Source organism: Rhinolophus sinicus, chromosome 2 (assembly GCF_057876585.1).
Source record: "Rhinolophus sinicus isolate RSI-liver-muscle chromosome 2, RSI-T2T, whole genome shotgun sequence".
In the NCBI taxonomy this organism is placed as follows: domain Eukaryota; kingdom Metazoa; phylum Chordata; class Mammalia; order Chiroptera; family Rhinolophidae; genus Rhinolophus; species Rhinolophus sinicus.
This window is the reverse complement of record NC_142502.1, coordinates 11002137-11030029: the sequence shown is the minus strand read 5'-3', so window position 1 is coordinate 11030029 and position 27893 is coordinate 11002137. Positions and strand designations below refer to the sequence as shown.

The following is a 27893-nucleotide window of genomic DNA, read 5'->3' as shown; positions in this document are numbered from 1 at the left end:
ATTGCTGAATATCACTATGGTCACCTTCGAAGTACTCCCCTTGGGAAGCTATGCACTGACGCCAGCGCCTAGTCCACCCTTCAAAGCAATTTTGGAACTCTTTTTCTGAATGGCCATCAGTGCTTTCATCTTATTACCCATGATGTCCTGAATGTCATCAAATGTCTTCCTTTCAATATTTCCTTTATCTTTGGGTAAAGAAAGAAGTCACTGGGGGCCAGATCAGGTGAGTAGGGAGGGTGTTCCAATATTATTTGTTTACTGGCTAAAAACTCCCTCACAGACAGTGCCATGTGAGCTGGTGCATTGTCGTGATGCAAGAGCCATGAATTATTGGCGAAAAGTTCAGGTTGTCTAACTTTCTCGCAGCCTTTTCAGCACTTCCAAGTAGTAAACTTGGTTAACTATTTGTCCAGTTGGTACAAATTCATAATGAATAATTCCTCTGATATCAAAAAAGGTTAGCAACATCGTTTTGACTCTTGATTTGGACGGACGGAACTTTTTTGGTCATGGAGAATTGGCTGATTTCCATTGTGCACTTTGATGCTTTGTTTCAGGGTCGTATTGTTACACCCATGTTTCATCACCAGTGATAACACAGGCCAAAACATCATCTTGCCTCTCTAAAATGTCTTGACAAACTTTGACTCTCTTTTTGTTCATCGGTGAGCTCCTTCGGAACCATTTTTGCACACACCTTTCTCATGCCAAGATTTTCAGTTAAGATTTTCCTGTTTTTCTGTTGATGTTTATACTTGCTCTACTATGCTTCTCACAGTCAGCTGAGGATTTTAAAGCACAATTCCACAGATTTTTGCAATGTTTTCATCAGTTCTGCCTGTTATTGGCCGCCCTGACCTCTCTTCATCAGTGTCACGGTCTCTCCCCTCAGAAAAACGTTTAATCCATTTATGCACTGCCGTTTTCTTCATGGCATCATCCCCATAAACTTGGACTAGAATGTCCCTGGTTTCACTGCCACTCTTGCCAAGTTTAACAAGAAGCTTAATGTTTGTTTGTGCTCTAATTCAAGCTCAGACATTCTCACAACAGCACACAAAAACATGCACCAACAATAATGAACATCACTCAGCGAGACACCACTACATGTTGACAGGAACGCAGCTGTGAGATACTGATATACCAAGGTCATGAAACCTTCCCGAGCTGTTTGTACGGTGCTGCCAGTGTAATGCATGGTGGCAAGTTCACAGACTTCGTTGTCAGACCTCTTACGTATCTTCAGTTTGGAGCTTTTAAAATCAAATTTATTAACAGCTAACATTTCATGTTCATATGTACCACGCACTGCATAGGGCACACAGGAAATAAATTCTGCACCTTAAATCCATCTCAAAATGTTGCTCTGCTAAAATAAAAGATTCGGTGCTTTTGGTGTGGGGTGTATGGGGGGGGAGGGTGATGCCTTAGCCTCTCATGTCAGCTGTGATATCAGTGTCAGTTATCAAGTAGAAAACTCTTAAGTTTCAGAATCTGTACTAAACAGGTACATAGAGCTTCATGTAATGCTGGTAGCAGAAAAAAGTCGATAGTCTTGTTTTAAGGACTCACATGAAAGATAGTTGAGGACAAAGACAGTTTACTAGGTGTAGCCCTGGTGCCTGGGAAAGGTGCTTGGTGTATACTGGTTACCCAGATATTTAAAAATAATTTACAGGTATTCATTGGGATACAATTTGATAATAAAAGCATACGTTATGGCAGCAATTATCAAGCTGATTCAATATGACTGGCATTTTGTTTGAGTGGGAGTCTGGGTTGGGATGGAGGTATCAAGAAATTCTCTACATGTTTTGCCTTCAAGGAACTTGGAAAGTTATTTAGGGAGGGGGGTGTGGAATATGAAAAAGCAGTGTAATAAAACACACGGTTGCATGTAGTCAAGTGTGTCAGTATTTGGTAAAGATATGAAATGCAGTCATAAAGGGGAGCAGTGGTGACTGCAGTTACGGTGGAAATGGTGTTGAGAGGAGGTCTGGAAGGATTCCTAAGGCCGGGAACGGCTGAAAGGTATTCCAGGCAGGACCACTGACCCAACCCGAGCACAGGTATGAGCAAGTGTAAAGGTGAATGAACTCTAAAGAGGTTAAGATACAAAACGCGTCTGGCTGGAGCTGCCACGGTTCCGAGTGAGGTGACATGTGGTTAGATTGGTTACGTGACACAGATTGTTTAGCATCAGGTGAGAAGGATTTCATCAGTTAGGCGGCGGGGAGCTGCCTAGTATAGGTTCTCAAACTGAAAAATGATTGAATGAATTGATGTTACGGAGAGACCAATTTGGAAGTTTTGTGTAGGGTAGGAGAACAGGGGAGCAGAGGCTTGCCCTTTTGCAGGTGGCGTTCACTTTTATGTGACACATAAGCTGGTCCAAGGCAGAATTATTGGAAGTAGGTTGTTACCTTCCTTTTGCCTTTTTTTCACTTTTTCCTCTTATGTCTCTTTTATTTCCCTTGTCCTCAATAGATATTAGAAAATAGCCTTTATTGAGTTAGTGATTTTAGAGATAATCTCTTTAAAACTCACTTTAATAAGTGATTAAACATCAATTCATTCAATCATTTTTCAGTTTGAGAACCTATACTAGGCAGCTCCCCGCCGCCTAACTGATGAAATCCTTCTCACCTGATGCTAAACAATCTGTGTCATGTACCCAGTCTAACCACATGTCACCTCACTCGTAACCTTGGCAGCTCCAGCCAGACGCGTTTTATATCTTAACCTCTTTAGAGTTCATTCACCTTTACACTTGCTCATACTTGTGCTCAGGTGGGTCAGTCATCCTGCCTGGAATACCATGGAAGAGACCACCTATAAGGAAATCTCACTTTTTAAGCCAATGTTTCTCAAAGTGTGGACCAGGCGTAACCTGAATTAGAATGCCCAAAGGGTTTGTTTCAAATGCAGCCCCTTCCAACACCTAGTGGAGCTAAAAGCTTTGGGAGTACGTGGGGACATGTGCATCTTTAACCAGCAATTCAGGTCGTTTATATGCATACTAAATTTTGAGACCCAGTGATTAAAGAATTATAGTTTTCTATGGAATTATTCTAACAGGTAGTCTGAGATTTCATTTCTGTATATTAGGTTCTTAGTGGGACGTTTCCCAGGAGACCATCTCATATGTGGCATCTTATTCCCAGGTGGAAGCCAAAAGAACATTAAATAATCTGGTGGCTTGGGTCCAGTTTTGCACTTTTTCTTGTAGTGCAATCAATGTCTTGTTGCATAGTAAAGCAAACAGTTCCCCCTTTGAAGGGTTGAATGCTATCGATGAGCAGCCCATCCTGTGCTGCTTGTGTTTAATCTGTCAAATCTCATTAAATCAAATTCCTTTTCTGTTCCAATGTCAGTGATAGCAGTGCCTGGAGTTGAATGATTCCTGTTCTACCTGTTGGAGTGCTTATTTCAAACCCCTTGTAATTCTTAGGCTCCTTAACGTGGGCTATAATGACCACTGAACCTGCATTGTAAAATTCTAGTGACTTCACTAGCCAGCCTTTAACATAAAATAAAAAATTGAAACAGTAATTCCAGAACACTGTCTATTTGGGGAGGGCGAGAGGAATTATACTAAGTATAATTTGCGTCTCGCTGGGTAAAAACGCAAGCACTTGACATTGTAGCTCCGTTTTTATTATACCTGACTCCCCTTTAGCTTCACTGATCTTTGGTTAATGTTAATTTATTACTCACTTGACTGAGACTTGACATATAAATGGATTTCTTTATATTCATTTTAGGTGGAGTTAGGCATGGAACGAAGAAATATTTATTCCCATGACTGTAACAGATAGCATGCTGCTTTTCATTGTAGTTTCCTGGTAACATTGAAACTAAAATGTTTCTAATGTACTTAAACTGGAACGTTTTGTTTGTTATGTGAGAAGAGCAACAGTAGGAAGGAAGCAGTTTGCCCATATTCTAATTAACCTGTGAAACCCAAGAACTGTATTTGTTTAAGAAGATACATATAAGCAGCACTAATGGGTTAGTTATCCACTTAAGATGCAAATGTGTATTCTATCTTCTTTCCTAAGAAAAGCCTTTTAACAAGGCAGGTTCTTTCCTGAGGTTACCTTTTTTCTATATACCTCCTGGGTGAATTTTTAATTTGGATTGGCGTAATAATGCATGTTTTTTAAAAGATAAGAAAACTGCTTTGGTAGTTCACAGTGTTTCAAGACTCCATCATAATGCAGATTCATTCGTGGAACTGTATAGCACAGTTAGTTTGATGTGGACTATTCCGTTTTTTAGTTTGCAACTTAGTTGTATATTTAAACGAGGAGTAAGTAGCTAACTAGATCCCATCAAGGTGGGTGTTAGAGCCTCTCTAAAAAAGTCTTCATCAGTAAGTTTCCAAGTAGAAAAAATAGGATTTTGAAATTCCAATTAGCTGTCAAAAAATAAAATGCTTATGACACAGCACTACAAAGTAAAAAAAGTCATTAGTCATAGCAACAGTTAGTATTCTGTTTTTCCAGTTACCAGTTTTCCAAAGATCATTTGATTTTCAAATCTGTAAGGTTGCGTTGTGCTGTTATTAAAATAGAAGATCAGAAAAGTCTCTGCTTAGAAAAGAAGACGTCTTCATTTCCATTTGGTCGTAGTAGCATTAAAGCTTTTAGCTGAATAAAGCATTTTGAACTCTTTTAAAGTATGAATCTTCATGTCTTCAGTATTGTCAGTTATTTTTACTATATATGGTGCTAGGTTCATCCTCTTTGGAGTGTACTGTAATTTTTTATTTGAAATTTTAAAAAGAATCATAAAGGACTTAGTTTATTATTATTTTAGGACTTATTTTGTAATCTCCAACAGAAGCTTGCCATTGCCAGATGGTTTAACCTGGTATAGAATTCTGACTCATAAGGGGCAAATTCTCTACTAATCATTTGATAATCAGCTTTCCTAATCATTTGAAGAAAATGAGGAATATTACTGTTTCACTCTCCCAAAATGATAAATCTTTGAAAGTGAAAATGAAGTGACAGTAATAATTACAGCCACAAAAATGTCTGTTTTGTAAAATTATTCTCATTGCTGATAAAGTTGATTATGTTTGTAAGAACTCAGAATGCAGTGAAAAGTTTGGGTTTTTTTTTTTTGCTTTCTGTACATGTGTAGATCTTCATATAATGTGTGAGGTACCCACACACTGGGAATGTAATCTGTAAAACACATTGTCATCCTCAGGTGATCCTGTAAAATGAGTGCAATTTACTTTTTCCTAGCTTTCTTTTCTGCTTTCCTCTGTCATTTTCAAATTCATCTACCTCAACACCTTTCAGGAATTTTTTTTTAAAAAGCCCCCCCCCCCCCCCCGCACCCCATGCACTATCGCTGTCACACAGGTATTTTTATACAGAGAAAAATCTCAACTTAAACGGATGGCTGATAAATGACCACAAGTCCAAATTCAGTTCTTGATCTTCCCGCACCTCCGTTCACCTGCCGTTTTCCTCACGCAATTGCACGTTAAGTCGTTTTTAGCCTTAGCTCTGTCCTGTTTTTGTTTTCTTCCTCCTATTGCTTCATCTCAGTAAATCTCTACCTAGACTAGTTTAAATTGAGAATTTATATTGCGGGATTTAGTACTAGATCACATAGTTGCTTTTGCTGTTCATGTTTTTTTTACCCTATAATACTTGCAAAAATTACAAGAGAAAAGAATGTCCATCGTAGCATCGAGGAACCTTCAAATTTGATCCCATTTAAACGCGGTGTTATGTGTTCTGAACTGTGGTTGTTTTCCAGTGTTTTTACTGCCTTTTCGTTCCAATGTTCTTACTGCCTTTCACAGAGACTTCTGTCCTAAGCACAGTTTGTCATCCGAGTACCTTTGGGACGTGTACAAATCATTGAGCCTGTGTAATCACATTGCTTATGCGTTGAGGATGTGTCACCAGCTTCCACAGGTGAGGGAGCACATAGTGTTGCTCCAAGCTGATTTCTTGGAGTGTTAACATCGGGAGCAAAGAACCGAATAAAGCAAACAAATGAGAAAATGTGGGAGGATGACGTAGTAATGCTCCCACACTGAGCACCTCTCGTCTAAATGTTTATTTCCTTTTAGGAATCCTGGCACTTAACCTTATTCGGTCATTGCTTTTTTTTTTCAAATTGACATGAATTTATTTTGACAAATTTATCAAAGTACTCATTTGACACCCCCCAAAAAAAATGTTAGGTACTCTATCCCGTTCATAATGCCCGTTTCCTTTCTACTTTCCACAAAACAGTTCTTTTTTGTCATTCAAAATAGTATTTCTCTCACAATTATTTTTCTGTTTTGTTATTAAAATAATACATGTTCGTCATGAAAAATTCAAGGGCCAAACGGTATGAAGTAAAAAATTCAAAATTAGCCAGCCAACCAATTCTTCTGCAGAGACAACTGCTGTTACCAGTCCTTGTGTGTCCTAGACGCTTCCACTGCTTGTCATTCTTTTTAATGCGTGCAGAATATTCCACTGTTTAGCCAATCTTCTACCGAGGAGGATTCCCGTTGCTTCCTGTTTTTGTCTCTTATGCCCAGTCTGCTTTTCGGACACGTTCCTTTAGGGAACTGTCACGGCTTCAGTATTTACACAGAATTCCTTGATTTCGTGTTTATAATTTTAAAAGCCATTAATTCTCTGAGGGAATTAGAGATAACTTTCAGGAAATTGCTTTTGTAGCGTCGTCTTCGTCTTATCCTAAACCTAGTCAAGCATTACCCTGTCGGCTGAGAGGAGAGAGTGTGAAACACACTCACAATGGGTTTTCCCTTAGTTTTCCCCGTTCAGGTTGCGATTCCAGGGCATATTTTATGAATAAGATTGGCTGACGAGGAGGAGACCTGTGTGGTGGGAAGTGCTGTTAATATGGATAGGCCTTGAGCCAGAAGCATAATTTTCCCGATTTCACCTCCAACAAGGAGAGGAGACAGAAGATGACTGACTACAAAAGCAGGCCCTTCGAGTGGCTACAGATAATTGTGTGGGGTGGGTGGGTAGGGAGGTGTATAACACTCTTAGCGAGCTTTTTGGTGAAAACTATTTTGCGGGCAAGTTATTTAAAATATGTCCTTATAATTATTTGTGTAGCAATCCTATTTTACCTACTAGTTGCTAATTTCTCAGGAGCAAGGACAGTGCTTTAGTCACCCTTTTAGTCCTGATTGTGCATGTTATAAAAGACACTGGCTGAAAAATTAATAAATAGAAATAATGAAGAGGAAATCTGTTGTAGGAAGATTTAAATCCTAGGTATCAAAGTTAAATAGAAATGCCTTTTTCCTAATCCATTAATTCTCATTCAAGCAGTAACTAACATTGCTTGGAAAAGAATTCTACGTTTAATCTGTATACATAGTCTATGCAAAACCCAACTAACTCCCCAGTCCGCAGCTATTTATATTATGTTTTGTTAAACAAAGAATGCAAGCAAGATTTAGAGAAGCAGTATTTCCCCACAGTTGGAATGAAATTTTGTTTCGAGCATTCATCACTGAAAAGTATCACTTTGAATTCTTTCCTACTTCACTGTGTGCAGTGGAAAGTTATGGAAATTAAGTTGCAAGGAAATTATTTCAGCCTATGAGAGTTAAAAATATTTCTATTGTTGTTGTTTTTTTAAATCTCATGCTTTCCTTTGAACTCACCTACAATATTTCCATTATAATTGCACGTGTTTGACTGTTACGTAATGAAACATACGAGGGCTGTCTTTGAGGTCAGGTATTTGACATTTTTCACATGTAGGTAAAATTTGCCCCTTGGAAGTTTATATAAACTTAGTCAACCTATCTACAACTAATTTCATTTCTGATTACCTTTGAGATTTAAAAGAAAAACCCCAAAGCTTTAAATATTATTTTGAAAATAAAGTGGAATATTTATGAGAAGTGGGTCACTTAATATCTGACAACAGAAAGTTTCCAAACATTTAAGAATGTTAAGTATATAATTCTTGTTCTATTAGTAGTGCCTCTGGTAACTTTTCAGGTATATTGGAGGTATTTCCAAAAAAGGTTATTTTTTTATAACAGTTTTGATGCCATGACACACTCTATTCTTGATATGACCAGCTACATTCATTTTTTAAAAGTACTGTTCAGTTCTTTCCATTCTGTGATATTATATATCTGGTTTATTTTAATTGGCATGTTTAATACTAGTAGAGTGTGGAATTTTTTTAATTAAAAAATTTAAAAGATTTCAGTATTCCTAGTTGTGCCTATGAAAATTCATTTATGGAGAAAGTTGCTTTTCGGGATTCTGCATTTATACCAGTAGAGGGCACTGTGCACCTGTGGAAGGAAACCCAGTGCTGTCTGGTGACCAGCTGGTTATTCTGTAGTAACTAGTATTCATTGTTGGCATTTGTAGGAATTTATCCACATTCCTCCTCACGCCTCACAACAAAGTCACTTGCCTGTCATCATCTAAGAGACAGTCATTTGTACATGCAATGGGAGAACTCCCTGATGATATTTCGCGGCGTCATCGCATATATATTTAGGTGCATCAGCTAAAGCACCAGAAGTTATGACTTCACTAGAAAATCGCAGAATCTCAGAGTTTGAAGGAACTTTAGCATTCATTAGATGCAGCATCTATTATTTTAACATTTAATTTGTTAACCCAAAATAGTTTCAAAGAAATTCTTTTTAGAACGGTCATCTGCTAATTAATAGTATGGAATTTTACTCATTTGTATCTTTACACCATTCTGGTGTTCCTGTTATGTAGTGTTTCTTTCTTTGAGTCTGTCAACAAATAGTTCGTAGGAGAATATTGTTTTTGAAAGTTATCTCCACAGACATGTCTGCTGGTAATAACAGCAGAGTATTTAAGAACCAAACAAATGCTCGTGTGCCATTAAACTGCGGTGACACCCTTCCTGGTAGTCGAGGCAAACCTGTCGGTCTCCAGCTAGCGTTGTACAATCACCCAAGTTACTTTCGAGGTGGATACACAAGGTAATGAGGACTGTTGTAAAAGGAGCCATCAGTGGGAAGCAGGAAATATAGACCAGTGTGATTGGGCCACAATTTGTACAAGGAGAATATTGTGCCAGATGCTTTTACAGCTTCCGGCAGTGCCAGCATCCTAACTCCTCAGTGGTCTGTGTATTGCAGACGTTCACAGCCTGGGTCCTGGGTTCGAATGCCGGCTCTGCCACTTACTGGTTCTGAGGTTATCTTGTAGTGACCTTCTGTGCACCTGAGTTTTCTCATCTGTAATCGGGTTGATATGAGCCTGCAGTAACTAAGTTAATAAACTTAAAGTACTTTGAATAGTATCTAGAATATGGTACATATACTCAAGCTGCAGTTATTACACACCCCCTTTTTTCCTTAGTAGAACCCATGCTGGGTATGGTAGCTGAATTCTTAGACCTTATTTCGTTCTTGACTGTTGGAGTTTAGTCTGTGTTTTCTTTAACCCTCAATTTTTGACATCTGTATCAAGGAACTAGATGTGTATATAATTTTTAATGATTTAAGCTTTCTCCATTTTTTTGTTTTTAAAGCTGTTCTCATATTAATTCAACGAGTTTCCTTCTTTTGATCTAATACTTTGCCTTGGACTTTTCCCTGTGCAGTGTATAATCACGTTTCTATTGCTGTTTTTAATGACTCATATTGACACTTTTTTGCGCCGCAATGCCCTAGTTTCAGTGAAAATCACAAAAAACAAATTTTATTTTTAGCAGAATTTCCCTATAACATTCAAATTTGTTACTGTGCTTTCTATCAGAAATCTATTATGTCATTTATATGGCATTTGTATTCAATCAACCCAATTAAAATATTTAAAATAGTAATCTGGACATTTATATAAAAGGTCTATTAACTTTCAGATTCTATATAATAACTATTTATTACCCACATACCAATTCTGAATGAGGGAAACCAATATGGACACAGTTTTATAGGTATGGATTTGGTCTTGACAAGTGAGACCAGTAAATAAGCTTTTATTTTCACTCTATACTTTTGAACTCCATCCCCTTAAGCAGTTACCTGTATAGTCATTGCTTCTTGGTAGGTGGGATACACCAATTATGATGAGACAGTTTGGTTCCAGGACACCACAGTCTGTTACAAATATGTGAACTGGGGCCGGGTGTCTGTGTGTATGTGTGTGTGTGTGATTTTTATTCAATTTGTTGTCTAATAAACATCTAGCATTTCTTAGGGGAGGGTTGGGAGGGAGTCCCTAGAATTGATAGAAGGCCATTAACTAAAATATCTTCTTTGTTAGCTTAGGAGCCGTGTATTTCTTAGGCAGAGAGTGTTAAATATAATGTTGACTGAGCTGTTCTCTGAAAAAATGTACCTTACTCACACCCAGACATCTGCCGTCAGACTTTTAGACTCATCACACATGTGGATACCATCCCCCCAACACAAACACACACACACACACACACACACACACACGAACGTCCTGGTGGGAACATCGCACTGTACGGTGTGATGCTGGCTGTTTCTTACATGCAGCGGCAGCTTGCCTGCTGTATAAGTCAGCTAGCAGAGGAGGAGGCAGGTCTCTTTCTGTACATCTCTACCCATTATGTTAGCATCTCTTATGTGTGCTGAATTCAGAATGCCGGCTTCATCACGTTTATCTAGATGCCCTAGTGGCTAGGAGGCGGGGACTTTCACCGGAACACATTGCCATCTATTTCCCAAGTCTAAGTTACAGAGGTTTTTTTAAAGATAAAAATAATTATGTGTTTTCCATGTGTTTTACAAGTTTAATAACTAAGACCTGGAGTTAAAACATCAATTTCCTAACTTATTTTAGTTTTCCAGATGACATTGTATCAAGATTTGTTTCGTTAGTAATCTTTTATGGAGGCTCAGAAAATGGCCAAGAATACTATTTAGGTCACTTTCCAGTATTTTCTTTTCATTAGATCCTCTTCCTTCTGTCCAGACCTTTCTCTGTATAAAATTTTAACTGAAAAATTTTAAATTGGGGCATTAGGATAATGTGTATGTGAAGAGCATAACTTTGGAGCCAGACTTCTGTCTGACATTGGGCAAGTTACTCAGTTGCTCTGTTTCTTCATCTGTTTAAGAGGGTTTATATAATAATAGCACCAAATACTGCATCGTGACATTTAGATGAGGACTGGCGCATGGTAAGCAGTTAAAGCGTGGTAGTTATTATTTTCATTATTATTTAGATCCTAGAGAAAAAGGTTTTAAGACATTAGGGGTACCAGGCCCTGCTTGTTAATACTCATTTTTAAGAGAAAGTGTCTCAGACAATGTATGGAAATGGAAGGAGGTGATGTCTTTAGACGTTACGTCTCCCTCTCCTGTTAGCAGTCCTTGACTTTCAGAAAATCATGCATTTTACAAGTGTATGATAAGGTGCTGGATATGGGATAATGCCAGTAAAAGCTATAACCCCTGCCGTCTTACGTATTCGAAAATAGAGAGCATTGTTGTCCATAAACGTGGAGGAAAATATGCAGAGAAAGGGCAGCCATTCAAGAAGTAACCCAGCAGCGGGTCCAGGCAGTAAGAATGTTCTTTGAGAGTATCACAGCGGATGCTTCAGGCTCTTTCCCCTCTGCCTGAAAAGGGAAAAGGCAGAGGTGGAAACAAGTCTCTGGAGGAAAGGGAGGACGCCCTGTGCTAGAGGGAAGCCAAAATGGCCTTCAGAGAACCAGCTCTAGTGAGGCGGTGGCTGGGGAGTACATGAGCTGAACCGGCTTGCTGCCAGCCCCAGATCACCTGGGGTTTAACGCTGAATGCGGTGAAGGCACGACAGGTGACAAGCGATGCAGTTGTAGTGACAGGCTCTGACAGCTCCACGGGACCCCTGTTCCTGTGTTGGAGCAGAGTTGGCCGTGCCTGATGAAGTACAGGGTCTAGCGAAGCTGAGTCTGGAGGTACACATTCTGTCTGCGGTTGGTGAACAGATTGGCCTGGAGACTTAGCAATTTTATGGATCATGGATCAAAGAAAATTAGAGCCGAAAGGCGCCCGAGACTTACCTCGTCCATGAATTAGAGCACGGTATGTCACCCTGGGGGAAAGCATGTTTAACGGGCTTTGTTTCATAATGCAAAATAAAACTTCAGATCCTGTTGGTTGGGGGAAAGTATGTGGCATCGGATCGTGGGCAAAGGATCGTCGAGTGTGAAATGATGACCGCCCATCTCTCCGCCTTGTGTCCTGCTGTAAAGTAGGAGTGCGGTAGCAGCTAGTTAAAATGTGCATCACAGGAAAAATTCTTGGAAGTTGGGAGAAACTGAAAAGTTTTGTAAGGGGAGGGTGTGCGGTTTGTTGCACTGCCAGAAAGCACATTCTCAGTCTCTGGGAACTGAAGATAAAACAGAATTCCCTCAGGCTCTCTTTAAGGGAAGAGGAAGCAGTCAGTAAAAATAGAGTTGCCGGGTTTCGCAAATAAAAATACAGGACACCCAGCCTAATTTGAATTTCAGATAAACAACAAATGACTTTTTTAATAGAACTATGTCTGAAATTCACCTTCACTGGCATTCTGTGTTTTATCTTCCATCCCTAATTAAGTAGAAGCCTGGAGTCTCAGTAGAGCCAAGACAAAGGGCTGATGGCTTCAAGTCCTAGAATGTATACGTGTCACCGGGTGCCTTAGTCTTCCTGGACTTTTCTAGATTCTTAGAAATGATGTCTTTCTCCTTCCTCCTCATCCCCCGAATTGTGCAGTGTTGGAACACGCACTTTGACGGTGTTGATGAGCATTGTGTGGTTGTCAGCGTAATTGCAGAATAATAGTAATGATCATTCTATATCGAGGGTCTGATTTAATAGGCCCTCTCCATAATTATCTATCTGTCCTGTGAGAATAGGCACTATTATTTCACAGATGAAACGAGCGATTTAGCTCAAATCGTACAGATAGTGTGGGCAGACGGTGGGTTCTAACCCAGGGGTGTCTGATGGTAAGTCCTGTGTTCATAACGTCCACTCTGTGTGGTTTGGATGCAGGCGGGGTGTCACCAGATCCATGACAGAAAAGTACTGAGAGCTTGTCTTTTCCTCCACTGTCTACGACAGGGGTGTCCAAACTTTTTTCAACATTTTTTACCAAGGGCCATATGCGGTAAAATACACAAACAGCTGGGCCACTCACTCGAGGTGAAGTACGTATTGCCTCACCTGGTTTATTTAAGTAAACTAAATATATTTTTGGAATTTGCTGCTGGCCAATTAAAAATGGACTGTGGGCCGCAGTTGGCCCGCGGGCTGCAGTTTGGACACCACTGGTCTACGATATGACATTCTCTTCAGAACCACGTACTGCGTTTAAATTCTGTGCTCTGTCACTTTTCAGATTGAGAGTTTGTTCACTTTGTTTGCCTAAAATAGTATTTTATCTTGCTAATTAAAATAGTGCTTTTTGATCTCTTTAGAAAAATTTAGGTTCCCTCCTCACTTTCGTAGAGTTCGGCATGAAATAAACGAATCTGTGTCAGTCCTTATATGTTACAACCTGGAAAAAGGTATATGGGGGCCACAGTCATGTTGGGCTGTGCCCCGCATTTGTCTGCTCACTGGACACAGCTTTTGCAATGATATATATCAAGTCAAAGAATGGAAATGCATTGTTGAAAAATATTTTATCAACCATATAATGTTTAAAGTTATTTTTATTACAGCTCTCTCACACACAACCATCTTGTCCATCTGATTTCACTTCTGCCGTGTTCTTAGCTACAAAGGTTTTAGAAAGATAACAGTTGGTTGGGTGTGAAACGTAGAATCTGGTTTTATTCAAGACTGTTGATTTAAGTTTGACAAACAAAAGGAATGTCTTGTTCTCATTTAATATAATCAGTACCTACCCAGTGAGTTTTTAGTCTACAAAATGTTCATTTTTCCTAGTGTTTAAAGATGAACTTTTGGCCTAATTGAATCTGTAGGGAGATTTTAGTTACAGGAATTTAAAACTCATGTGCACCTTGACCAGCTTTCACCAGCTGGGCCCACTTCACCTGGATAATTCACCTGGAAGAGGCCACCCACGTAAAAGCCCCTGAGAGCTCACGTGTGCTCTGTGCCCTGCAAGGCCTAGTCTTGGTCCTCGTTCTCACCTTTTAAAACTGTATGTGACAGCTGCCTGTGACATTTGGGTATTGCTTTCAAAATTGCATTTGGGTTTTAGTAACCCCGTTTGGGTTTCTTATATATTTAAATATATAAGAAAACCACATCTTAAAAAAAAAATTTAAGTTGAGGGTATTTGTGTTCAATACCTTTTTCAAAAGGAATAAAGTGGGTGAATAATGAGCAAAGGGTTCAATTTTGTAAAGTATCTTTTGATAGCGTTTTGGGCTAAGGGGCATGGGAGGTACTCAAATGCAATTTAATACAATAATATAAACTCAAACTATAACCATTAATAGCTGTAAACTTGAATTCTAGTTACGAAATTAAAGTTCAGATATATGCAGTATTTGATGCTATTTTTGCAGAACCCCTTTTATATGTGGATTCTTAGGTAGAATTATGTTAAGCAGTAATAAATCATTCATGACAAATGATCAGGAGAGAGATTTTGCAAATTAATGACAGTAGAGCAACTGTGGGAGGTCCATCTCACGCTGCATGTGTCAGTTTCTGGTCATAATGTGTGTGACACACAGGTATTTGCTCTTAATTACTTTGCTAGAGAATTCCTACCCACTCATGATTCTTGACTCTTTTATCAATTTGGGAAACTTTTAGAGCCAACTTTCCCCAGTTTGGTTATTGATATCCTTGAGCTAATGTTTAGATATTATTGATATACAGCCTTTTATCTCTGGTGCTGCCTGACCAAGCCCAGCTCCCAATAAGTATTTGTTGAATTGAAATTAATTGCCCAGTTGGGCTGTTCATATTTATTATATTCAACAGAGAAAACGACTTTCTTCATTTTACTTTACATGTTCCCTTGTTGTTAACGAATGTGGAAATAGAAAATTTGAGGTTCTACAATATTTCAGTGAACAACCAAGATAGAGAACATTTTTAGAAATATTAATAAAATCAGTTGTAAGTAAAGAGGTATTTTTTTCTCAAAAAGCATATAAAACATACCTCTTTATACATAGACATCTATAAAATGAGAAAATGATGCAGAAGACACTGGTAAAATAAGAATATATGAAGACATATATATTTTTTATTCATAAAAATATACGTATGTGTATTTTGATCAGTGCCTTTTACATCATTTACCCATTTTTCCCCTGATGCGCTGGTTTTCTAAAACAGCTATGATAGAATTCTCTAGGAAGTTTTTATGCAATATAATGATAAATATTCTCCTCAGAAGCTATCATTAAAAGTTTTGCTCTTAAAAGCAAGAATCGCAGAATAGCATTGACTTTGTACTCAAACTTCCCTTTAGGCCTTATTATCAGATAACATAACAGTTACTGTCTGTATTCTGGGGCACATCAGTGGCAGCTATGCCCAAGTGGCATAACAATAAAACTGTGACAATAACAATAAAACTTTGTGTATCCAGCTAAATAGTAGATAAAAGTCATCTTGGCAGAGTAGTTCGGTAAATTTCCCTTGTTCCACTGTATTGTTCCAATAGGAGAAATCCCACTTTTATAATTAAAATCAATTAGGAAACAAAAATCTGAGGTATAAGGATTTTGCTAGAATTTATTCCCCTAAGTAAGAGTTATACCTTTAGCGCAAAATGACTGAAAGAATAGGCCCCCCTGAGTATTAAGTGGAAAAGCATTTTTGAAACCGTGTTTCTACTCAAAAGTTTTATATAGTAACTAATGGATGCTGTGTTCAGTTCTCCTGACTTTTTATCTGACTGTTAACGTCAATGGGGACATTTTTGGCTAAAAGATTCTGGCCCAGGAAACTTGCCTGGTTACTAAGAAAAATATAAAGTTATGTGGGGAAAACAATCTTGTAATTTAATTCTTTAAAAATACTTTGTACTTCCAGTCAATGCAAATTGTTTTACCTTCAAGCCACCCTGTAGTGGTACCCTTAGAACCTGCCCGTCTTCCTACCTTAAGCATCTGTGCCTAGGACAGTATAACCCGAAATACTATAGGACACTGCTGTGTCATCGTCACATTTAACTTTTCCTCAGAATTGCTCCAGACAGGTCCATGATATATAGTTGGAATTCATTTTGCTTCTGTAGAGATTCTTTGTCACCTTAAAATCAGCATGACCACATGTCCCGGTGTACTCCAGAGAGCCCCAGTTTGTGCCCATTGTCCCAGTACAATTATAATTGTGTTTCTCTTTACTCTTGAAATGTTCATCCATGGACAATAAATTAGGTGGTCGTCAAATTTTAACTAGTGAAATCAGATGAATACAATACAGTAGTCGTAAGTCTTACAACAACACATGCAATTTGAATGATTTAGGAAGGAATGTGGGAGCCATCCAAATGTGGCAGGTTAATCTACCAAGTTGAGGTGAAAGGCAGAAATAGCAATCTGCTGGTGTATTTGGGGAAGATGGATGCCAGGCAGCTGACATGTCAGATAGCTGATGCTCCCGAATGGCTTTTAACCTTGGGTTCGACAGTTATCTCAGCAGACGTGTGCTGCGTGCCGACTATGTGCCCGGGGCCATGGGGAGCGAAGGGGACACGACAGTGAACGAGACAGCTGGCTGTGTCCTAGAGCTGACCGGAATCGTCCAGTTTAGCTCCCTGCCCACCTACACACACAGGGCACCGTGAAACTTCCATTTTACTTTGCAAAGCAGAGACATAGGCTATAGATCCATGATCTGCAGACTAAGTCATGTTCTCCCCAGCCGCATGTCTTAACGTGCTGCTTCCGTTGGATCATCAATTCTGTGTGGTGTTTCTCTGTTGAGGGCACAGCTGTTAAGAACTTGTGAGTCACTGAATGAGTGAGGCATCAGTAGTGCCTGCTACCTGCTGTGCTATCATAGCAATTCCTCCAGGGAGACTCTCCACAAATGGCCATTGCGGTAAACACTTGCGAGCAAAACACATGATTTCGTTATAAAATCCTTCGGAGGAGCAGGTATTTCTAAGGAGCCCTGCCTTGTTTAAAGTTACTTAGCCAGGACTTTCCAGTATTCCTAAACATAGCCAGTAAGAACCAGGAAGTGAGTGTCAGAGGCTCCAGAGTACCCAAAGCAGCTGTGACAAGGTCCGTTTCGGAGGAACACATGGGACTGGAAGGGCTAGGCCCAGTACAGCAGGTTTGGGCAGGCCAGGAGGTCATGGCCAGGGCAGTCGGTCAAGGTGGACGTGGTCAAGCCCACCAGCCCCAGGGCTTGTTGTGAGGGGCCGTCAGGCCACCTGGGGGTCGGTGGGGCATTCTGTGTGCGGTACAGGCAGATTGACAGGCCCTGCTGGTCCCGCCTACTCCTCATCCACATGGATGCAGGTGGGTTTCTCACGAAGCCCATGTGTTCATCAGAGAATGAACTCAGGTCATAGCTCAGATTTGTTCATCTGTGTTTCTAGCCTACGGTAACTACAGAGATGAGGCTGACAAGATCCTGGCAGAGCAAGAAATTGCATCATCTAGTCCAGCAACTAGACTAGCATCTAGTGACAGCTGACAGCAGGAGGTAGGAACAGCTGGCAGCTTTACACTGTGAGATAAGACAGAGCTGGATAAAGAGCCAGAGGCCTTGCATTTCACTGTGTCCAGATGTGCCACTGTGGACGGAGTTGGATTTATGTGCCATGTGCAATTGTAGTTCTGAAAAAGTATCTCGTGTGAATATCCTGTTTCTCAACATTGTAACTGAGGTTTAATGTTTATTGTAGACAACAAGTCATCTGTTTCCTTTCCAAGTTGGTACTTACATGTCTAAACACAACTGGAAACTCACATTTAACTGCGAAGCCTGATTTTCTTTGGTGGATTTTCAAGAAATCGACTTGTCATGTTTAATTTTAGGCATACAAAGGATGTGGCTATGGCCTCGCCTTTCTTGCATACGTAGAACGTTGAGTACCATTCTCTTTTCTCTCAACACCAAATGGCTTTCTGAATATGCCTTGCTTCATGGTCTTTTTCATTTGAAAACACTTTGAAGTTCTTCCAGTGTAATTAACATAGTTTATTTTTGTTGAATAAGAACAGTAGCAAGTCTGTTTTACTTGAAACTAAGTGCAAAGATTGTTTTATGTAAAACAGGCATTTTTATGTCATATTAAAGACATGGGCCTTTGAGGTTGATCTGATTCAAACCCAGTGTCTGCCATGGCTTGGCACTGAGATGGCGGGGAAGACCTTGGTATTGCTAAGCCTAGAGCCCCTCTGTGTGGAGCAGGAATAGGGTGGCAGTGCGTTTCCAGAGGGCTGTTGGGCATCGCGTGAGATCGTATGTGTCCAGCCTAGCACAGGGCCTGGTATGTAATTGATTGAGTACTTGTGACTATTATTATTTTATTCAGCTGTTTCTTTTGAAGCCTCCTGGACACTCGAGACTTAAAAATCTCTTCAAATAACATTTTAGGAGCCACTCTTGCGCCCGCCCCAGGCGCCTACTCCCTGCTGTGCTGGCCTTGACTTGAGGGAGGACAGGAGAAGGAGAATCACTGTGTCCTTGTGGATGCAACGACCTGGCCCGCAGGGGGAGAGCCGTGGAATGTGTGGGAGAGGCGGATGGATCCTGGGGAAAATGGACACTTGTCATTACCTAATAAAGGAAAAGAGCTTGGCTTGTACGTGGTAAGGTGAAAAACACCAGAGCAAACTTTAATTTTCCCCAAAAGGTCACTTCCAACCTTCAGTAACCCTGTCTGGAAGCAAACATCCCCCCCACACACATGCACACACACACAGCCCCGGCTCACGCAGCTCTAGACTACAGTTATTTGGGTGTGTATTTCATTTTTCATGTCCTGTCAGCCTCAGAGTGGGTGCGTGGGTGGCAGGTATTCCTGTGTGAGGAGCAAACAAGCCGTCTTGTATGTATTGGATTTGATGGTTCTTCAAGAATCTAGATGGGAATTGGGTGTGGCTTGCATTTCGACTGTTTCCAGTCTCAATACCCACGGTCACCAGGCAGGCTGTTAGTCACCAGAATTACTGTCCAGGGCAGCTGAGCAGCGCTCCCCCGCTGAGGGGGACACTTGGCAGCAAACAGTTTATAAAAGACACTTTTTTGGAAAACCCTGAACATTCCTTGTATTCCCCCAAGGAAATTCTGTTTAAAATGACCACTCTTCATTATAGTTAGCTGAAAATATTCATCATATATCATCTTAAGTGCACAATTCAGTTGAATATTTACATACATTAAACTTAGCCTTGGTTGTATTTATGACGTGGAAAGGAGCATTAAATAAACGTGTTCCTCCCTTTATAAGAAAAACCACTCGGCCGTGGAAAGGAAACCGGGGAGATTGTGCATGTTTGTGTTAGGGGTGGGAATTTCCTCTCTCTCTCTCTCTCTCTCTCTCTCTCACTCCCTCCCTCCCTCCCTCCCTTCTCTCTCTCTCTCTTTCTCTCTTAAATGGTGTTGCACCTCCCTTGTGCACTGCAGAAACAGAGCCCAGGGAGCACGGTGTACAGCTGGAGATACTGAGAACAAAAGAGTTAAGGGCAGACGATGTAGGTGGGACCAGACGAGTGTAATGGGGCAGATGCTGCCAGAAGACACCTAGAAACTTGTAGTTATTCTCAGGGGAAAGGGGCGCCCAGAGCATGAGGGCCGACCGAACGTGGATGTGTGGCCTAGCAGGTCATTGGAACACTCCCCGCTGCAATGTGAGCACACAGCACAATAAAGCCTTGAGAGTAAGGGGCTGAAGAGTGAGTGGGGCACAGTCTGTGGGTGTGTTTAACGTTGCTCGGCAGATTGGGACGAGGCGGTATTATCTTTAGAGTCTTCAGAGGGAAAGAGTCACTCGGGAAGGAGGGAGGTGGTGAAGTGACTGGGAATGCTCATTACTCTGCCTGCTTTCTAAATAATAGTCTATTAGCCATGGTCCTTCTAGTTTGCGGCAAGGAGGTAGTGTATCATTGTGACCAGTGGTTTCCTGACAGTCAGAGGTGGGGAAATGGCGTTCTTCTGTAACAGACGTCTCACCCAGGTTCTGGATTTTCACAGGAGCTGGGATAGAGTAAAAAGAGCATTGGAAGACGGGGTTCAGATCCTGGCTCTGACACCTGCCTTGCTCTGTGCTCACCCCTGATCCCGTTGCTCATACAGGAGGCTGCCTTCACACCTGTCTTGCAAAAATGTGAGGCTGACTGGTGACCTTGTTCTGGCGACAGTGCTCGCGTGTGCTTTGTAAATGTCCCATCAGTGACGTCACCTATGATGACACCATCACCCCCAGGGCTTTGAAACGTAGCCACCATGTCAGCATTGAACCCCTGCTCGGTGTGCTCAGTGTTACAAGGACAGAGCTCTTGGCTGCGGAAGGAAGACGGCTTCCATCAGGACGTCCCAAAGTAGTCCTAGAATATTCTAAACGTTCAGGACTGAAGAAACCCATTCATTCATTCAGAAATAGATACCGAGTACCCACCACATGTTTCAGGCATTACAGTAGACGCCAGTTCTGTTGTGATGGTGAAAATACACATCCCCGCCTAGAATTCAAAGAAAGTGAAGTTGACCTAATGCCCGTTGTGTTCTGGTGTGGAGGGCGTTAGGCACCAGAGTTGGCAGACATGATTAGTTTACACAGGAGAAGTTGAGCATTCTGAAAGTTACAAACATTTGACTGATGACTGTCCTTGAGCCCAGATGACCAGTTACCTGCAACGTCTCCCCAGCTACCTCTCCCTAATGTCACTGTGCTGTCCGCGGTGGCCTGTGTTGTCACCTTCCTGAATTGGCACAAGAGAAAGATACTTCACTTCCTGGGTTTTCTTTCCAAGAGGCCCGTCCACATGCCGTGAGCCTCGTTTCCTGCTTCACTGCTTGTACCGGTGCTGATTCTACTGGCATTCTCTCGTGTAGACACGTATCGCTTTACCTAGTTTGTTCTCTCTTTTCCATCCAAGGAAAGTAAAGGACGTTCTGCCCAGCCTCGTTGGCGTCCCCTGAAATAATTCCTTGGTGCCTGTACCTAACACTACACTGGTTTGTAGTTGACAGGAGGTTGACTGAGACATTGGGCCCGTATCCGTATGTCCCGTAGCCATGGCTTATGGTTCCATAAAGCTGACACACTCTAAACCAAAAGCTATAGGATGAGGTAGAAAGTGCCATAGTATGAGACTTCTTTTCCAGTTTTCAAATAAAAAGACGTATGATAGATTTTCAGATTTAATGTATAGATGTTCAGATTTTCCTACATTGCTCTTTGAAATAGTACCAACACAGGAAAAGTTTGAACGATAAAGAATGAGCACGTATTGGTCATCGTTTGGCTTTAGGCTTTGTTTATTTATTTGTTCACCCAACAGATGATTGAGTGGCCAGGCACTGTGTTGGGTGCTAGAGAATAAATGCTGTCATCCGGTTAGAAGCTCCGAGTGTCATAGTAGCAGAAAGCACGGACAGCAGTGTGTACCCTGTGTTGCATGACTCCATGGGACCAGGCCTGGCGGCTAAGCGGGACTCATCTGAAAGGCTTCATCAGGAAGGTTAGTCTCGTGGCTTTGGAAGATGATAGGGGGTATGATTTTACAGAAAGATGGCTCGGGTGAGATGGGGGGAGCAAGCCCAAGAAAACGAAATGAATCTCTTTGGGACAGTGAGCCTTTGTAAAGACCGAGTCCAAGTTTGCTCAGGGCAAAACACAAGGGAACTTGCATAATTTTGAAAGAGGGAATGATGTAAGTACAAGTGGTGGTTTTACATGTTTTTGATGGTGGTTTTAAATGTTGTTATCCATCAGGTTAGGAAAGATTAAAGGCAGGTCACCATTTAAAGAACCTCAGCGAAGCTTTTTAGAAAATACAGCAAAACATTTTTCAAGACACAACTGCTTATTAACCTTAGATATGAAAGACTCATAAAAGGGAAAAATTATGGTGATGCTTCATATAACTGAATCCCAGAAAATCTTGGCGCTCGGTCTGAAAATCTTGAAATAAAATGTTCTCTGGAGCATTAATTGGAAGACAGCTTGCTATCACCAAATTGTTTGTCTGCAGTAGAAACGTGAAACTGCTTAGCAGATGGACCCTACACATTTTTAAATGGTGGAATTATTTCATCCAGCTGCCAAACCATTGATCTCTATAACTTTTAAAACTATGAAAAATGCATCTAAATCTACAGAACTGTTCAACTGAGCAAAAATGTTCCTCTTTGTACTATATACGCTACACATCTGATTTCCAAACAGACTTCCCTGGGCTAGAATTAAGCTACGTATTTAAATGAACTCAGGAGTTTATCTAAAAACAAATTGGATTAATCTCGTTTTTAAAGGAGAGAGTTTAGGTTGCAGCCCTTGACTCTGTCATGAATTAACTGTGTAGCTTTGGACAAGTTGCTTAGCATGGCTAACAAACACGTCCAGGTTCCTTTAAGACCATGTTTCCAGTTTGTGAATGAACTTGAAATGTGTATAATGTTCGTACAATCAATGTAAGTTGTGAGAATATATTTAGAAAAATCCACCAAGTAGTCGTGTTAGCTAGTTAATGAATTTATTGGGCCTGGGTGCCCTCTACACCCGTAGGCATTGATCACATGTGCTCTCTCGTGGAAATTGGTCAGGGTGGGGGAGGTAAACCACAGGCTTTGAGGAGCTCGTCTCCACTCCTGGCCTTTCCGAACATTAAAAATATAGTTAGAAGAAAGGAAGAATAATAACGTATAAACACTGGAAAATAAGTAGTTAAATCAGCCTCTTAAAGAAAAAGGAAAGAGACAGAACCTTGTAGGGAGACTAATAAGACAGTGTAGGGTCAAGGAAGCGTCCGGGCTCTGGAGTCGCCAGGGCTATGCGTCCCCTGGGTTTGCCACCTGCTCACTGGGCTGCGTGGGGCCACAGGCTGAATGTGCCCGAGTCTCTCTTCACAAGGCGGGCGCATGATGCCTGTTTGTCCAGGTGGGCACAGCGTAAAGTGGGTGGCTGGCTGTCATTGTGGCTTTGTACATGGGCGTGCTAGTACTGGCCTTCTTACCTGAGGCTTACCTGCTGCTCGTACCATAACGTTTTCTGGAAGACAGGTTTCAGAGGGTTCAGACATAAATTCAGTGGTCAGAGTTTCCAAAAAGGAAGCTGACCCACGCGGAATAATACGGTAAACTCAACAATGTAACCCTGCGGATACATGTACAGTGACACCTAATCCTGATGACAAAGAAACGAGGTCCTCCTGCAAAACCTGCGCCGTGAGGGACCTACGCTGAAAGGACACTTAGAGAAGAGGAGGACGCATAGTCCGAGATGACTGTGAGGAGGAGACAGCTAAGTGTTGCTTTGACATGAGGCTCGTGTAAAATGCGGACGACAAGGAAAGTGTCTGTTCAGTCCTGCTCAGGGTGAAAAGAATGAGGGAGGGAGAGGCCGCTGCAGGGCGGGGTCGGGGGGGGCTGTGGCTTTAGATTAATAGTTAAAGCAAAGACTCTGCGTACGAGGGAATGGACGCCTGGGGAAGGTGGGGGGCTGTGAGAGGGCCCTCGTTCTCAGAGTTGCCTTGGCCTTGAAAAATTACATCCCCGAGAACTCAAAGAACTTACAGGTGGACCTCCAAATGGCCCCCAAATCCAGGAACTGAGGAGAGCAGTCAAGGATTCTGTGCTTGAAACTAGGCAAGTGTTTTGGTTTTCAGGCAAAGAAGAAGGTGGTTTCCTAGAACTAGAGGCCAGTGGACTTGTCATCATGCCCAGCGTGATGCTCAAAAGAATTAATTAAAAGATTTGTCAGCTGTTAAAATGGGATTCTCTGCCCCAACAGAACTGGCATAGGTTCACTGAGAACAATTCCTGCCAGAAATAAGGATCGCAGCTTTTAAAGAGGCTTCTTTGACTGGTGAATGAAGAATGTCATACATTCTGGGCATCGGGATTTCAGTAACGCGTGTTAAGAAAGTAGCTTAACGTTACGTTTCTTTACGGAAAGGATGGAGAAACAGGGCCTGGGTTGGCAGCAGCCGCAAAGTCCCAGTTCATGAGCCAGTGTCAGCCCAGAGAGGTGGGATTGCCAGGCTGCCATGGGACCCTGATCTCATGGGGGTGCCTGGGGGACACCTGCTTACCTGCCACTGCCAGGAGTGCGGAACAGAGACTGGAAGCCACAGCTTGGTCGCGGGGAGGAAAGCCAGCCCAGCTGGATGAAAAAGGAGCACCGAGACAAGATGAAGGGAGCAAGGGACAGGACAGCTGGGAACCAGGAGCCGCACGGCTGCCATTCGCCAGGCACAGGGATGCGTTTCAAAGATGTGGCATCATTGCCATGGCAGCTTTCTGTTCATTCTCAGTGCGCTCTTGTAGATTGGCACAGGCTCATTTAAAGGGGCTGAAAGCGGGGAGAGAGATTGCTGACCTCAGACTTGACCTCTTCATTTATTACCGATTCGAATGAAGAAACGGATACCATGAGTGCTAATCATACCTATCGGTGACCCAAAGTGGAAAAGACAACTGAAATGTTGGCCGGCTTCTGTACCTGGGTCCGGAAAGCTCAGTTTTTGGGGGTGTGGGGTAAGGTCATGTTGCTCATCAGTCGCCCGTCAGGCAGAGACTCAGTGTCCGTCCGGGCTCGTGGGGCTGTGGGACGCCGAGGAAAGCTGGGCCCCGGCGGCAGAACAGTGTGGGTCACGCTGAGACGGGTGACAGTCCCCCTCAGTTACCTGCTCCCCACAGATCCGACCACACCTGAGGTCTGCTTTTTTCAGTGCCAGTTTCCACACACAGAGGCACACATTTTGAATGTGTCCATACAAGAGTGACCTAGATCTGGGGACACTGTGTATGTCAGGTGAGGAGTTCCGTGTTTCCCCGAAAATAAGACCTAGCTGCTCCGAAAGATGCATTAGCGCCGATGGTCCAGCTAGGTCTTATTTTGGGGGAAACACGGTCATGTGCTCACCCTGGAGAACGTTGGAGGGGTTTAATGGCACTGTCTTAAAATAAATGAAGATTGGACTTATCCTTCGTAGCGCCAGGGGCAGGGTGCAGGCTCCCGAGCCCTGGGAGCGGTCCAGAAAGAACTGGAAGCCTCAGGAGGCCCAGCCTCGGGCAAGGGTGCACAAAGGTCGCCTTCAGGGACATTAGACAGCTCAGGGAGCCAAGCAGGCAACGTCTGATGACGTGCAGGCCCCTTGCGCTGGGGATTCTCTGGTTCTCATTCTATCTTTCATGCTTCCGTGTGGTTGTGGTTACTCAAAGCGTCTCATGCAGATTACAAATTGTGGCTGCACCAGAAGTGTATTTGAGATTGTCTCCTTGTTAGGAGCAGGATTCAGAACTGGAAAGTTCGGGCTATCTTCTCTGAAAAGGGCATCGGTTTCAACCTGCTTCATTCTGTGAGACCCATTATTATCCTTCAGGGAGGAACTTGATTGGAATGAAAGGCAGGTACATTGAAACTGCTGGGCCTAATTCGCATACCTGCACTTCTGGGTGCCAAAGAGCAGAGCGATTTTTACAGGTTAAAGGGAGCTGTGTTTATGTTTTTGTTTTTTTCTTAATATTAAAGATGTTTTTTAAGTTGCCATTGTGTTAAGGATAAACATTTTATTTTAGAATTTTAAAAGTTCGTTTGTTTATTGTTATAAATGCAAAAGCAAGTCCTTCCTTACAACCTTGGGCACAAGCCAAAGGGCCAATGCCATTGACTGAGTGACGGATGATGGCCGGGCTCCTGGTTCTGGTCAGCGCTGCCATGACCATGACCTCAGATCAGATATTTGTCCTTGTGCTTTTGAACAGGGGAAGGGATTCAGAGCCATCGGAACATTATTTCCAATGTGTTCCCAGGTGGACACAGCACCCCACCAGTTGCTCTGATCGGGAGCGTTGGTCCCATCAGCGTCCACACGTTCCTCCTGGTCACACGTCCCTCCTGACTCCAAAGGGACATGTGCTGGGAAATGAGAGAATTGCTTTCCTGGTCACAGGTGTACCTTCTGAACACAGTCTGTAAACAGGGTTAACCATTGACTTCCCCAAAATGCAGGGTAGATGGTCAGGCTCTGCTGCAAAGTGAGGCAAACTCTTCATCACTTAGGATGCTGGTTTCCGTGCTTCAGGGTTGGCCTGAGGGCTCCGTGCTTTCTGCCCTAAATTGCTCCAAAGTGGTTTGTTTTGAGAATGTCAGGAAACTACTCCCTTTTCTCCTTCCCTTCCCCTTTCCCCCCACCCCTGACCCTCTCTCTCTTTCTCTCTGTCTCTGTCCCGCTCTCTCTCTCATGCACACACACACACCCTCTCACTTTCCCACACTCATACTCTCACACATTCTCTGTCTTACTTTAGAGAAAGCCTGAGGAGCACCCAGCCTCCATGCAAGCCCGTCCCAAGCCCCTGTGACTCGTTTCCCTGCTCTGTTTGCTCTGATAGCACACTTCTGTTCACTTCGTCATTTCATTCTTTCTCTAAGACAGAGGCAGCGCTTTATTCGCCTCTGTCTTCAGCTCCTAGCACAGACCCAGGAATGTGGTAAGCTTGCAATAATTATGTGATGGAGAATAAGGGAACTTGTAAAGGGAGTATTCTTACAGTTGGGGAAAGGAGTAAAGGACAACCATTCTGACAAACGTCTTCATTTCTAGAGTGCCCACCTTGCTGTGGCACTGAACACAACCCATTACGTTAGCTCAGTGTCCCGAGGTACCCACCACTTGACTCCCTAGTAGGGACGCACAGGTGCATTGCATTTCAGACACTCAACAATTTTTCGTATAAGTGTGTCCCATGCAATATTTGGGACATACTAATACTAAAAATAATTTCTTGTGTCTTTTCCTTTGCTGAAATGTGTAACCCTACCCATTAGTTCCCTGATACATACTGATTTTCCGTATGTTAGGATGTGTCAGTGTTCTTTACAGTTGTCCTATGAGAATCAGATCTAATGTCAACTTTGCCCCCCAGTATATAGCAGCCATGATTCATTCAAAATTGGAGCCATGATTCATTCAAAACCCTTCAAACATACAATGAGAGAGATTCACATATGAACCACCCGCCTTTAAATCCTCTTTTTCTCCCACTCAAAACATTGAATATAAATGATAGTGACCATTATAGGGGTAACCCTGAATCCATTCTGATTTATTACTTAAAACAAATAATTTGTAGGTTTGGCCTTTGCTATTGTCACTAAACCTGAGAAATGACAAGACAGTGAGGTTGAGGATGGGCAGGGCTAGAATTTAGTGCTGAAAAATGAGGATTGCAGATTTTATTTCACTACAGAGATGTGTTGCTTTCTTTGCAAAAGAAAGGGTATCTTGGACCCCAAAAGGACCTTTCTAAAGAGATAGGGATGGCTGAGTAAAAGCTCACCTCACCAGTAGAAAAACACCCCAACATAGAGTATTGTTAATAGTGAGTTGACAGTTTCATTTTTACATGTAGCAAAAAAAAATTGGAATCCATCTAATTCCACTGGTGGCCATTTAAATAGTTGTAGTGAAAACCTTTTTGAAAACACAAAGGACTATGTAAGTGAGAAATGAGTGTATCTCTTTTTAGTTTATATTCACCACTAAATGTTTACTTGTTCCTTAAGTGTAAAATTGCCCAGTTTAAGAAACATCAGAGGCCTGAGGCACAATTGAAATAAACCAAAAATAAAGAATATACCATAGTGTCCACTGAGATAAGTTTTAAATTATTCTTTTGAAATGTAATTGAGGATCCATAGAAATTAAAAAAAAAAAAAAAAAGGCAAACCCTAACATGCTTTCACATCTAAATTGTAGCTTGAGTTTCATTTCTTTCCTTTAAGTGAGAAATAAATGAGAAGACATACTATTTATTT

The 27893-nt window shown here is 41.8% G+C and overlaps 1 protein-coding gene across 12 annotated transcripts in view; it reads left to right on the top strand.

The window, feature by feature from the left end:
- SCAF8 (SR-related CTD associated factor 8) overlaps nucleotides 1–27893 on the top strand; it is a 200964-nt gene that overhangs the window by 104950 nt on the left and 68121 nt on the right. For 2 of the 12 annotated variants that reach the window (XM_088795349.1, XM_088795353.1), the window contains exon 22: nucleotides 21412–21591. The exons of the other annotated variants lie outside the window; for them this stretch is intronic. The gene's annotated coding sequence lies outside the window, so the exon portion shown is untranslated. The remainder of the gene's footprint in view (nucleotides 1–21411; nucleotides 21592–27893) is intronic. 12 annotated transcript variants of the gene reach the window in all.